A 12118-nucleotide genomic window follows, 5' to 3' on the forward strand; every position below is an offset into this window, starting at 1 on the left:
CTCGGTCTTCAAACTCATACCCAGGCTCCCGGGTCCCTTGATTCAGCCAATTCCTCTGTGCTCTCTCTTCTATTAGATACAGTCCCAGAGGGAGGGGCCGGGGGATGGGACTGGAGGGACCCCGGCAGCACTGGCCTCAGCCGAGTGCATAGATCCGGGGCCTGTGCTCTCACACATGTGCGAGGACCCTTAAGGCGGAATGGAGGGGGCCAGTTAGAGGCAGTCCTTGCTGCCTCAAGTGAGTATGGATCACCGTCGGGTGGGGAACCCGCTGAGACCTGAGAAGTACTGTTAGGAAGATGTGTTCCTTCCCTGGCTTCAAGGACGTGGGTGGGCTTCATGACTCCAGTTCCCCTCCAGGCCTCCAGGTCCGGCTGCAACCCAGCGCCCTTGCAGACCTGCCTTCCTGTCCCAGAACGTGCCAGGCTCCAGGAAGAATCCAGACTGCAGAGATGGTGCCTGAGCGCTCCAGCTTAAGAAGTGCTGTCCCTGGGGACCCAACAGTGGAGGCAGGAAGGGTGAAAGGAGTAGCGGGGTGGGGTAGAGAGGGGTGGCTGCTCTGGGAGACGTTGAGAGAGAAATATCGCCCCCACACCCCCTGCAACTGACCCACTGATGCCATAGGATCTCAGGGCCCTTTAGTCAGAGATGCCTCTGCTTCTTTACTCCTGTGTTCAAAACTATGCAAAACCAACTCTTCATCCTCTTGCTGCCTTGCCAGGACGTTTACAGCCCTGTTCTTTTGAAGCACTCATTCCCTAAACTGCAGTTTGGAGCTGCCCCAGCTACTTAAAAGTGTTCTCCTTAAACTGAGACTAAATCCTACTCTTTTGGAAAAACGACCTTCACTTCAGAGGAGATCGTCTTTTCTGCCCATTCCTTCCTTCTACTGCCCTCTTAAAAACCCCTGTGCTTAAAGAGCTTGGTGATTTATTTTTTGCTTGATGTCAAAAAGAAACCTTCCCCATGCACCCCAAAAAGCTTTCCTGGAAAATAGGTATTTCAAAACCATGACAGTGTTTTGCAGTTAGTATACACTGGGTAGACTGCCTAGCAATCCCTCCAAGTGGCAGAGGTGAGCAACACCTTTACTTATTTGATTGGATGCCCTTCAAATTGAGGAAGGTCCCATTCTTATGGGACCTGAGCCCTGGATGGCTGTGGCTGTGATTAGATAACTTCTGGTGATTTTATTTCCCTTACTGAGCTGCTGCTTCTAGGTTACATTCATTTTGTTACCTGTCCATTTTTAAAGAAAGACTGACAAAGTCACTGTACTAGGCCAGGAGCCTGAGCTCAGGGTTGGTCAAAGGTACTCACAGGGAGAAAGGTGGATAAAAATAGGTGGGTAAATGAGGAGGGTTGGCAAGTACAGCCAGGACACCCGTGTTCACCGTGCGTACTAATAAAGGCCCGAATCTCCTCATTTATCTCCCGTGGGAAGTTCTGATGGTTCACAGGATCAAACTCAAATCATATTTAAACTAGGGCATATTCCTGAGCATAAAAGGAAGTATCCATCCTTAGCAGGAGTCGCTGCAGAGGAATAAAGACGTAGAGAACGGACTTGAGGACACAGGGAGGGGGAAGGGTAAGCTGGAATGAAGTGAGAGAGTGGCATGGACATATATACACTAGCAAAGGTGAAGTGGATAGCTAGTGGAAAGCAGCTGCCTATAGCACAGGGGGATCAGCTCGGTGCTTTGTGACCACCTAGAGGGGTGGGATAGGGAGGGTGGGAGGGAGACACAAGAGGGCGGGGATATGGCGATATATGTATACGAATAGCTGATTCACTTTGTTATACAGCAGAAGCTAACACAACATGGTAAAGCAATTGTACTCCAATAAGGATGTTAACAACAACAACAACAACAAAACCCCAAACTAAGTCAATCACGCCAACGGAGACATTGTATATGCTTACAGTTCAAGAAATCCACAAGAGAATCCTTTATTCCGTATCCAATGAATGGTCCATTCGAAAAGAAAAAACACTTTCTAAAATGTTGCTTTTCCATTTATTGTTCAGAACATTTTTATACCTCTTCATTTCTTACTATTCAAAGCCAAGTCACCTGAGTTACAGGGAAGCAGCTGATTGATTTAAAGTTGGGTCATGTGATTTAAAAACCAGTGGCAGTTGATTGATTTAAATCCCAGTCATATGACATGAGGAGAGGATGCTAAAAACTGTTTTTTCATCTCTGGCTCAGAAGATCATATTTACCTTGGTTTTTCTTATGATTTAGAAAACTTGAGCTGTCTCTCCTTGGAATCGTCAGGAGAAAAATATAGTATTTCAGGTTCATTCTTGAAATCAACTTCTCACTGTTAAGGTGTATTGGCTAAAAGATCTTCCTTCTTCAAGAGATTCCATACCTCTGTAGGACACTTCATTGTAATTGGAGAAAAAAGAAGAATGAAATCAGGCCAGCAGCTGCAGGAGGCCAAGGCAGCCCCCAGGACTAGGGAAGGGGGAGGAGGAAGGGCTGAGAGTTGCCGTTAGAGCATACAACCTCCAGAGGGCGCTGAAGCACAGGCACAGCCCGCCTGCCACTTCCAGTTCGGCACTCCAGGGGCAGATTTGGGCTTGGAGATGGGGTTGCTGTAACCCCAAGGAGCTGAGCAGAGAGGAGGAGTTGATTAATAGTCTCCTCTGATCCTCTGGCCAAAATTGCCTGGCTTCACAGGGGGGACAGGGTTTCGCTTTCAGCAACTGATGGGGCACTTCCAGGCTGCTCGGGTTGCCAGTGGCCCGACAGCCTGACAGACTGACTGCGGTGTGACCGCCCTTTGTTTCTCCAGAATGTGTACATCAGGAGGTGCACGGTTGTGGGAGCCCATTCACCGCCACCCCCCCCGCAAGGGGGATGGCACTTTCCCTGGCTGTACCCTATGATCACCAGGTACTTGAAATGAATGTAAGAGTTTTGACTTCAAGGAAAAGCTCACATAACTGCTTCTGCCTCATCATGTGTGGGATTTACTCTAATGGAAGGACATTATAAAGAACAGGTAGAAAACTCACCCGTTGGTCTCCTTGTAGGAGTTTATTTTGCATGAATCCCTCCTACATGAGTAGATAGCAGAGGTTTATTTTTGTTCCCGTGTGTGTGTAGTTGTGGCAGAAGTTGTAGGTATGGTGATTTGAAGCCCTCAAAGAAATATTCTCAGAACTCTCAAGACTTCTCTTGATTGGAACCGAAAGAGACCTGGAAAAGGAGGGAAAGAAAAGGAGGAGGGAGAACGAATGGCTGTTTCTCAGTAAATTCACCTTCCTGGTTGATTGTTCTGTCTTCTTGTTTCTTTTCACTTCTATGTATGTCTAATGGAATAATGCAGAAAGGCTGATTTTATGCTTTAAAAGATTTTACATCACAAAGAAACTAGAAGTGGCTAACAGAACTTATTCAAATCAATTTGACGTGGAGACTCTGATATTAAATTTGTATACTAAAATGGGTTAATCCAAATTTTCTCTTTCTTTTAGAGTGAATATTTGTAAAATATTTTTGTAGATAATAATTTACCCTAGATATACAAAATTGTGAGAATGGGTACCATTCTTTGGTACCCATGGGTACCAAATGGGTACATTTTTCACCACTTAAATGATTTCTTTTCTTTCTTTTATTTTTTATTTATTTTTATTTATTATTATTATTTTTTTGCGGTACATGGGCCTCTCACCGTTGTGGCCTCTCCCGTTGCGGAGCACAGGCTCCAGACGCGCAGGTTCAGCGGCCATGGCTCATGGGCCCAGCCGCTCCGCAGCACGTGGGATCCTCCCGGACCGGGATACGAACCCATGTCCTCTGCATGAGCCGGCGGATGCTCAACCACTGCGCCACCAGGGAGGCCCATGATTTCTTTTAAATAAATAGATTATACACTTCAAATGCCAATGTTGTGTCTTACATGTTGTTTTTTAATTCCTTGATTTTCAAAACTTGTGTTTATTTAATTGATTTCTATCTAATAATCTGTGTCTCCCTTTTATTGTTCCTTACTTTATATTTTATTGATCTATAGTTAATATACATTATTATATTAGTTTCAGAGGTACAACATAGCGATTCATAAAAGTTTAGGTTCTTCTCCATTTATACTTATTATAAAAGAGTGACTATATTCCCCATGCTATACAGTACATCACTGTAGATGATTGATTATATACCTAGTGATTATACCTCCAAATCTCCTACCACTCTTTTGCTCCTCCACCCTATCTCTCCCTGCTGGTAACCACTAGTCTGTTCTTTAACCTGTGAGGCTGTTTTTTCTTGTTGTTGTTGTTGTTGTATTCAATTTTTTAGATGCCACGTGTAAGTGATAACCTACCATGCTTGTTTTCTCTGCGGCCTATTTTACTAAGCATAATAGCCTCCAAATCCATCCATGTTCTTGCAAATGGCAAAATTTCATTTTTTGCTGAAGTCATCATAAAAAATCTGTTTTATCCCCTAACCTAGTGATGAACACTGAGTTTGACTCTGTCTCTTGGCTATGGCAAACAACACTGTTACGAATATTGATGTGCAGTTATTTTTTTGAAATAGTGTTTTTGTTTTCTTCTGATATACCCAAGAGTGAAATTGTTGGATATTATGGTAGTTCTCTTTTTAGTTTTTTGTGGAACCTCCATTCTGCTTTCCACAGTAGCTGCACTACTTCACCTCCACATCAAGAGTGTACATGTGTTTCCCTTTCTCCACATCCTCACTAACCTTTGTTATTTGTGATCTTTTTGATGACAGCCATTCTGACAAGACTGAGGTGATATATCTCATAGTTTTGATTTGCATTTTACTGCCAATTAGCTATGTTTAGCATCTTTGTGAGTTCTGTCTGTCTATCTGTATTTTTTCCTTGGAAAAATGTCTATTTAGGTCTTCTCATTTTTTAAAAAAGATTTTGGGTATTTTTTTGATATTGAGTTGTATGTGCCGTTTCTGTAGTTTAGATATGAACTCTTGCTTGGTCATCTTTTTGATGTTCACGTCTTATCATGTGCAAATATTGTCACTACTTCAGCAGGTTGTCTTTTCATTTTGTCTTTGGTTTCCTTTGCTATGCAAAATCTTTTAAGTTTAGTGAAGTCCCACTTGTTTATTTTTGCTTTTGTTTCATTTGCCTTAGTAGACTGAACCTAAAACTGTTGCTATCATTTATGTTCAAGAATGTTCTATATTTTCCTCTAGGGGTTTTATGGTTTCTGGTCCTACGTTTAGGTCTTTATTCAGTTTTGCATTTATTTTATATATGGTGTGCTAAAATAATCTAATTTTATTCTTTTCCATGTAGCTGACCAGTTTTCCCAGTACCCCTTATTGAAAAGACGTGTTTTCTCCATATTTCCTGCTTCATCATAAATCAATTAAATAGAAGTGTGTGGGCTTATTTCTGGGATATCTATTCTATTCCGGTGATCTTTGTGTCTGTTTTTGCTCCGGTACGATTCTCTTTGATTACTGTCGCTTTGCAGTCTAATCTGAAGTCAAGGTGTGTGATGCCTCCAGCTCTGTTCTTTCTCAAGATTGTTTGGCTATTTGGGGTCTTTGTGTTTCTATACAAATTTTCAAATTACTTTTTCAAGTTCTGTGAAAATGCTTTGGTATTCTGATAGGGATTGCATTAAATCTGTAGGTTGTCTTTGGTAGTAAGTTTATTTTCACAGTATTAATTCTGCCATCCACACACATGCTATATTCTCCCCATCTTTTTCTGTTGCCTTCAACTTCTTTCACCAACGGCTGATAGATTTCTGAGTACATGTCTTTTACTGCTTAGGTGTGTTTGTTCCTAGGTATCTTATTCTTTTTGGTGTGATTGCATATGGTATTGTTTTCTTAATTTTTTTCTTTCTGACAGCTTTGAGTTTTGTTTTCTTCTTCTTTTTCTAATTCCTTCAGGTGTAATGTTAGGTTGTTTATTTGATGTTTTTCTTGTTTCCTAACAATAAGCTTGTATCACTATAACTTCTCCCTGTGAACTGCGTTGGCTGTGTCCCATAGATTTTGGATCATTGTGTGTTCATTTTCATCTGTCTTGGGTATTTTTAGAATCCCTCTTTAATTTTTTCAGTGTTCCTTTCTTCTCCTTTTATTCTCTTCATCTGTGATGTGAGGACTATCTTTAATGTTATGTTTGGATTTCTTTCAGTTTTTTTAAATGTGTGTGTGTGTGTGTGTGTGTGTGTGTGTGTGCGTGCGCGTGTGTGTGATTATTGAAGTTGCTGAGCTCTTAATTTCACGTGGACACTAACAACCCTGCACTGTTACTCTGCTCCACCACAGTTACTGAATTGGACCTTATATTTTACATCTACTTGTTTTGTGTGTCCCTTACCTTCTTATTGTGAATATAGATGATTTTATTAGTATTTTCTTTCATCTTTCCTATTAGCTGTGTTCATGGTTGATTTTCTACCTGTGTTGAATATTTGCCTTATCCAATGAGGTTTTTCCTTTAGTAAGTTTCCTTTCCTAATTTTTATGTTTCAGTCGTGGCCTTTTCTTTTTCACTTAGAAAAGCCCCTTTCAGATTTCTCATCCCGCTGGTTTGACGATGCTGAGCTCTTTTAGTTTTGTTTCTCTGTAAAACTTGAGATCTCACCACCAAATCTGAAGGAGAGCCTTGCTGGGTAGAGTATTTTTGGTTATAGGCTTTTCCCTTTCACGACTTTAAATATACCATGCCACTCCCTTCTGGCATGCAGAGGTTATCCTGAAAAGTCAGCTGATTACTTGATGCAAGTTCCCATGTTTGTAACTTGTTGCTTTTCCTTTGCTCCTTTTACTAGTGTCTTTTTCTCTTTATTTTGTTGCCAGATTAATGACAATGAGTCTTGGTGTGGTCCTCCTTGGCTTGATCCTGTTTGGGCCTTACTGTGTTTACTGGACTTGGATGTCTGTTTTCTTTCCCAGGTTATGGAACTTTTCAGCTCTTATGTCTTCAGGTATGTTCTACATTGCTTTCTCTTACCTTTTTGCTTCTGGGACCAGTATGATGCAAATATTAGTACACTTGATGTTGTGTCACACGTCTGTTCAACTTTCCTCATTGCATTTTAATCTATTGTTTTCCCGTTCATCCTCAGTGACTGCCAGTGCTCTGTCCTTCTGTTTTCGGATGCATTCCTCTGTATCATTTAGTCTACAGTAGTTTCCTTTTAGTGTATTTTTCATTTCAGTTACTGTATTCCTAATCTCTGTTTTGTTGTTCTTTAATGGTCTAACTCTTTCTAAAAACATTCTAACTTCTTGCTCTGGATGTCCATTCTTCTGAGTTTTTTGATCATCTTTACAGTCATTACCTTGAACTCTTTGTTGAGGAGATTGGCTCTCTCCACTTCACTTAGATCTTCTTCTGAGTTCTTATCTTGTTCCTTCATTTGGATCGTGTTTCTGTATCACCTCATTTTTCTTAACTTGCTGTTTTTATTGCTCTGTATGTAGTAAGTTCATTTCGTTTCCTGACCTTGGAGAAGTGGCTTTTTGTAGGAGAGGTCTTATGTGTCCCAGCAACCCACTGTCCCCTGGTCACTAGAACTATATGTTCTAGGTGTACCCCCTATGTGGGCTGCTTGGGCTCTTCTGTTGTGGTGGGCTGACTACTGTGGATGGTCTGGTAGGCTTGGCTGCCCCCAGAGTGCTTGTTTGCCAGACCCTGCCTTGTGTGGAGGCTGTCTGTGCTACTTGCTGAGGCTAAATCGTGAGGCAGCTCGCTGAAAAGCTCCGGGAGACACCAAATCTAGTGCTGGTTCACTTCTGGGTAGAATTGCAGTGCAGGTGGTATCAGGGCTAGTGCCCAGTCCCTGGTCCTGGGGCTATGCTGGCGACTGGGAGGAAGACCCAGGTCCCGAGTTCTGGCTGCAGGCCCCAGGAGTCGCAGAGTTGGTGTTGGATCACTGTCCCTGACACAGCTCTCTGCAGGGTCTGGGCTGTCCCTAGTCTTGTGTTGGCATTCTGACGGGCAGGGTCAGGACCCAGCTGAGCCCGTGGTTGCTTCTGGCCTGCAAGGGAGTGTTCTGGTCACACAGGCTGCTGGGCTGTGGTATTCCTGGGGCCGGTGTGTACCTGTTGGTGTACGAGGCCGATCCCACTGCTGGAGCAGGTTTGCGGTTGTGTAGGTCAAAGCTCCATCCAGTCCCTGGGCAGTAATCACCTGCCGACAGTGAGGCTGATTCCAAGGCCAGAGGAGGCTCACTGGTCAGAGGGGTCGGGGACTCTGGGGCTGGCGCCTGTCCACTGAGGTCTGGAGGCTGGTCCTTGGGCTTTTGGTGGCTGGGCCCATGTCCAGGGGCAGCTGTGCACTGAGGGTCTGAAGGCATCGTGTTCGCTGGTGGATGTGGCTATGCGCCTGCTCAGTTAGTTGCTTGGCCTGCAGCCCCCTAGTGCTTGTGTGTATAGTGTGGTGGAAATGGGTAAGGCTAGGTCCTGAGGCTAAATAGATAGAGGGAGGATTCTGAAATTTTGCTTGCTGGTGCCAGTGGCCGCGAGGTAGAATGAGCTCCCCCAGATGGCTGCTGCCAGTGTCCATGTCCCTGAGGCTGTGCTGTAAATGCCTCTTGCGTCTCTGGGAGACTCTCTAAGATCAGGGGGTAGGTGTAACGCAGGATCCTTGCAAATGACTGCTTCTGTTCTGATTCTCGGATCACGTGGGATTTTGTGAGCATCTTCTAAGAGTGGAATCTCTATTTCCCACAACCCTCTGGCTCTCTGGAAAATAAGCACTACTGGTGTTCAAAGCCCAACTTTCTAGGAACTCTTCTTCCCAGCACAGGATCCCTGGGCTTGGGAACCTGATGTTGGGTTCATACCCCTTGCTCTCTGGGAGCCCCTCAGAAATTGTAATTATTCTCCCATGTGTGGGCCACCCCCAGGTGGTGTGGGTCTTGATGCTATTGAGATGTTGCCCCGTCCTTCCTGCCTTGCCGAGGGGCCTCTTATGTCTTTAGCTGTAAAACATCTTTCATGGTGAGTCCCGCTCTTTTCTTCAGTTGCTGCTCTGTAAACAATTGTGACTTTGGTGTGCGTCTGAGAGGCATCCAGCTCTGAGTTTCTGAATGCTACCATCTTGGACAGTCTCTCCACTTCATTCTTAAATCATATTATTTAATTTTTCTTAGTATCTTGTTTGATTCGTGACAGTTTGAAATTTATTATCACTCATGTTTACTTCGCCTGTTTTAAAAAATTGAATAGTGCATTCATTCAGTTTGAAATGAAGGTAGTGACCTGTGAATTTCCATACCTCAAAACTCAAGGATAGGACAAAAGCCTTTTCTACCTGTGTTACCCTCAAACTGTGCACCCCAGCCCAGCCTGGGGATTAACCTCTTGTACCCATGCTCACCTTCTGCTTTTGGACCGTAAACCATCACTGCATCTGTATGTGTGTTGACAACGTGAACTCTAGTCTTTCCAGTTTTTGTGTTTTGTTTTTTTGGTTTAGGGAATGGTCCTACTATGAATGTACATTTACTGGTCTGCTGAAGTTCATATATAAACCTGTCAAACACATTACCAGAATTGGAATTGCTTGTATATACACTTTGCTAAATTTTAGAGACAATGCTAGAACAGAAGTAAATTGTATTTCAGGTCCCACAATATTCTCACACCATGAAAACCCTTCCCTTTTTCATATATCTGTGTGTAGTTTATCTTTATACCCATACTGTATTCCCCAGAGATGGGTAAGTGTTATGTTTCTTGCCAGCACATTTACCGTATTGTTCAAAGTGAGGTGTTTACTGGTTTTAGCATGATCATATTTCCATGAACTCACAAATACAAGATCTTCTCTCACACTGTCTTTTACTTCCTGCTGTTTTATATTGCCCTCCTAATTCTCAGTCCTGGTCTTTCTTTATGTTCTTCATCAACCGGGATAGGTTATACTATTTTCTCCTCTATTCAAGACCAACAGAATAGAATAGAACACCTAGAAATAAACCCTGATATATGGCCAAATGATTTTTGACAAGTTGCCAGACTTTTCAAAGTAAAAAGGATAGTATTTTCAACAAATGGTGCTGAGAAGTCTTGTTGTCAACGTGCAAAATAAGGAAGATGGACCCCTTACCTAACATCATATGCAAAAAATAATGAAAACGTATCAAGAAACTAAATATAAGACCTAATAAACTAAACAGTCTTAGAAGAAGACACAAGACAAGAGCTTCATGACATTGGATTTGGCAGTGTCTTCCTCAGTATGAAATGAAGGAACAACAAATGTACAGCTAACAAAAAATAAACAATTTGCAGTACATAATTAAAAAATAATGTGTATGAAAGAAATGTAAACAGAATAAAATGGCAACCCACAGATGGGAGAAAATATTTGAAAGCCATCTATCTGACAAGAGATTTCTCTTCAGAATATACCAAGAACTTCTACAACTCAACAAAAAGCAAACACCCTGATTCAAAAATGGATAAAAGACTTGAATAGATGGTTCTTCAAAAAGATGTACAAACGACTAAGCACTTGAATAGATGCTCCATATCACTAAATGCGTGTTTATATATTTGTGTGCATGCATACACACACAAGCACACACACACACATACACAAGCAGAAAACAAGTATTGGTGAGGAAGTGAGGGAGTAGGAAGCATTGTGATGTGTCAGAGGGAATGTAGAATGATACAGCTGCTTTGCAAAAGAGTATGGCAGTTTTTCAGATATTGAAAAATAGAATTACTCCATGATCCAGGAATCTTACTCTGAGGTATACCCAAAGGAACTGAAATCAGGGTCTTAAATATTTGTACTCTAGTGTTTAGAGCAGTAATAATCAGAATAACTAAAATATGAGAGCAACCTACGTGTTCATTCACTGGTTCCTGGATAAGCAAAGTGTGGTATACTCATAGAATACAATATTATTCAGTGTGAAGAAGGAAAAGATCTAGGAATGTGCTACAACATGGATGAATCTTGAGGACATTTAGCTTCCAAAAATGCCACTTTTGTGACTTTTAGTGAGTCATAACAATACAACTACTTATTTCAATTATATGGGGTACTTAGTGTAGTCAAAACCATAGATCTGGGAGGGTAATGATGCTTTTCATGTGTTTATGGAACAAAAAGGAAAGTTAGGTTTAAAAGATATAGAGTTACAGTTTTAAAACGTAGAAAAGAATTAGAAAGATAAATGGCGATGTTGATCGCCCGATAATATGAATGTATTTAATATTACTGAACGCTGCACTTTATAATAATTAACATGTTATATTTTATGTTATTTGATTTTACCAACATACAAAATTGGGAAAGAATGTAATACGAGGGAAGGGAGTAGACCTGGGATACAGCAGACAGTAATCAGATGGGCGAGACACTGCATACGTTGAAGGAGAAGAGCTGAGAGTCTTCATTACTCTGAGGGTGTATTAAATAGATATGTGTGGGTGTACTGCTATCCCCCGTGGGTTATCTTAAAGAGTCTTTAATAAAGTCCATAAGGCTTGTTGAGGCTTTTTTAAAAACTGGATAACCTAGGAGATAATTAAAGGGTGGTACTTAAGTCTATGTCTAGGTTGACAGATTTTGCAGGGAACACGAACCCGAGAACAGTGGAAGTCCTGAGAGTGTAAGTACATGGAAATTAGAAAAAAAATAAAGGGAATTAGGAAAACTTTGGACTTCGAAGGTCATGTATTAATGAGTCAGACCTGAGGTCTCTAAGGAGTTATATACACAGTTGCTATTTGGATTACTTGTTGATAAAGACCAGTGGAAAAACTAGAGTCGTTTCCAAGTGTAGGTAAGATATACTGAGAGGATGGAGGTGGAAAGTAGGGAGGCCCAGAGAAAAGTGGGAAGGTCATATTGGGCTACGGTGGTGGTAATATCCAGCAGAACAGATGCTAGGGGAGAGTATGGATTCATCTTTCTTCTTTCGATTCCCCACCTCATCCTTAATAATTCTTTGGGACTGTTTCATTGCTCTGTGACGCAGGTACAGAATTCGCGTGAGGAGACTACACCCTCAGTGTCCAGCTGTCTGAGGCCTCAGTGTGCTTCAAGTGATGGAGAACTCTTTCTTCTTTATGAGAAGAGTTAGTACCTCGTAGCTAAACTTAGGCTGGAGCTTATG

The sequence above is a fragment of the Kogia breviceps genome, unplaced genomic scaffold (genome assembly GCF_026419965.1).
Source record: "Kogia breviceps isolate mKogBre1 unplaced genomic scaffold, mKogBre1 haplotype 1 scaffold_57, whole genome shotgun sequence".
In the NCBI taxonomy this organism is placed as follows: Eukaryota; Metazoa; Chordata; class Mammalia; order Artiodactyla; family Physeteridae; genus Kogia; species Kogia breviceps.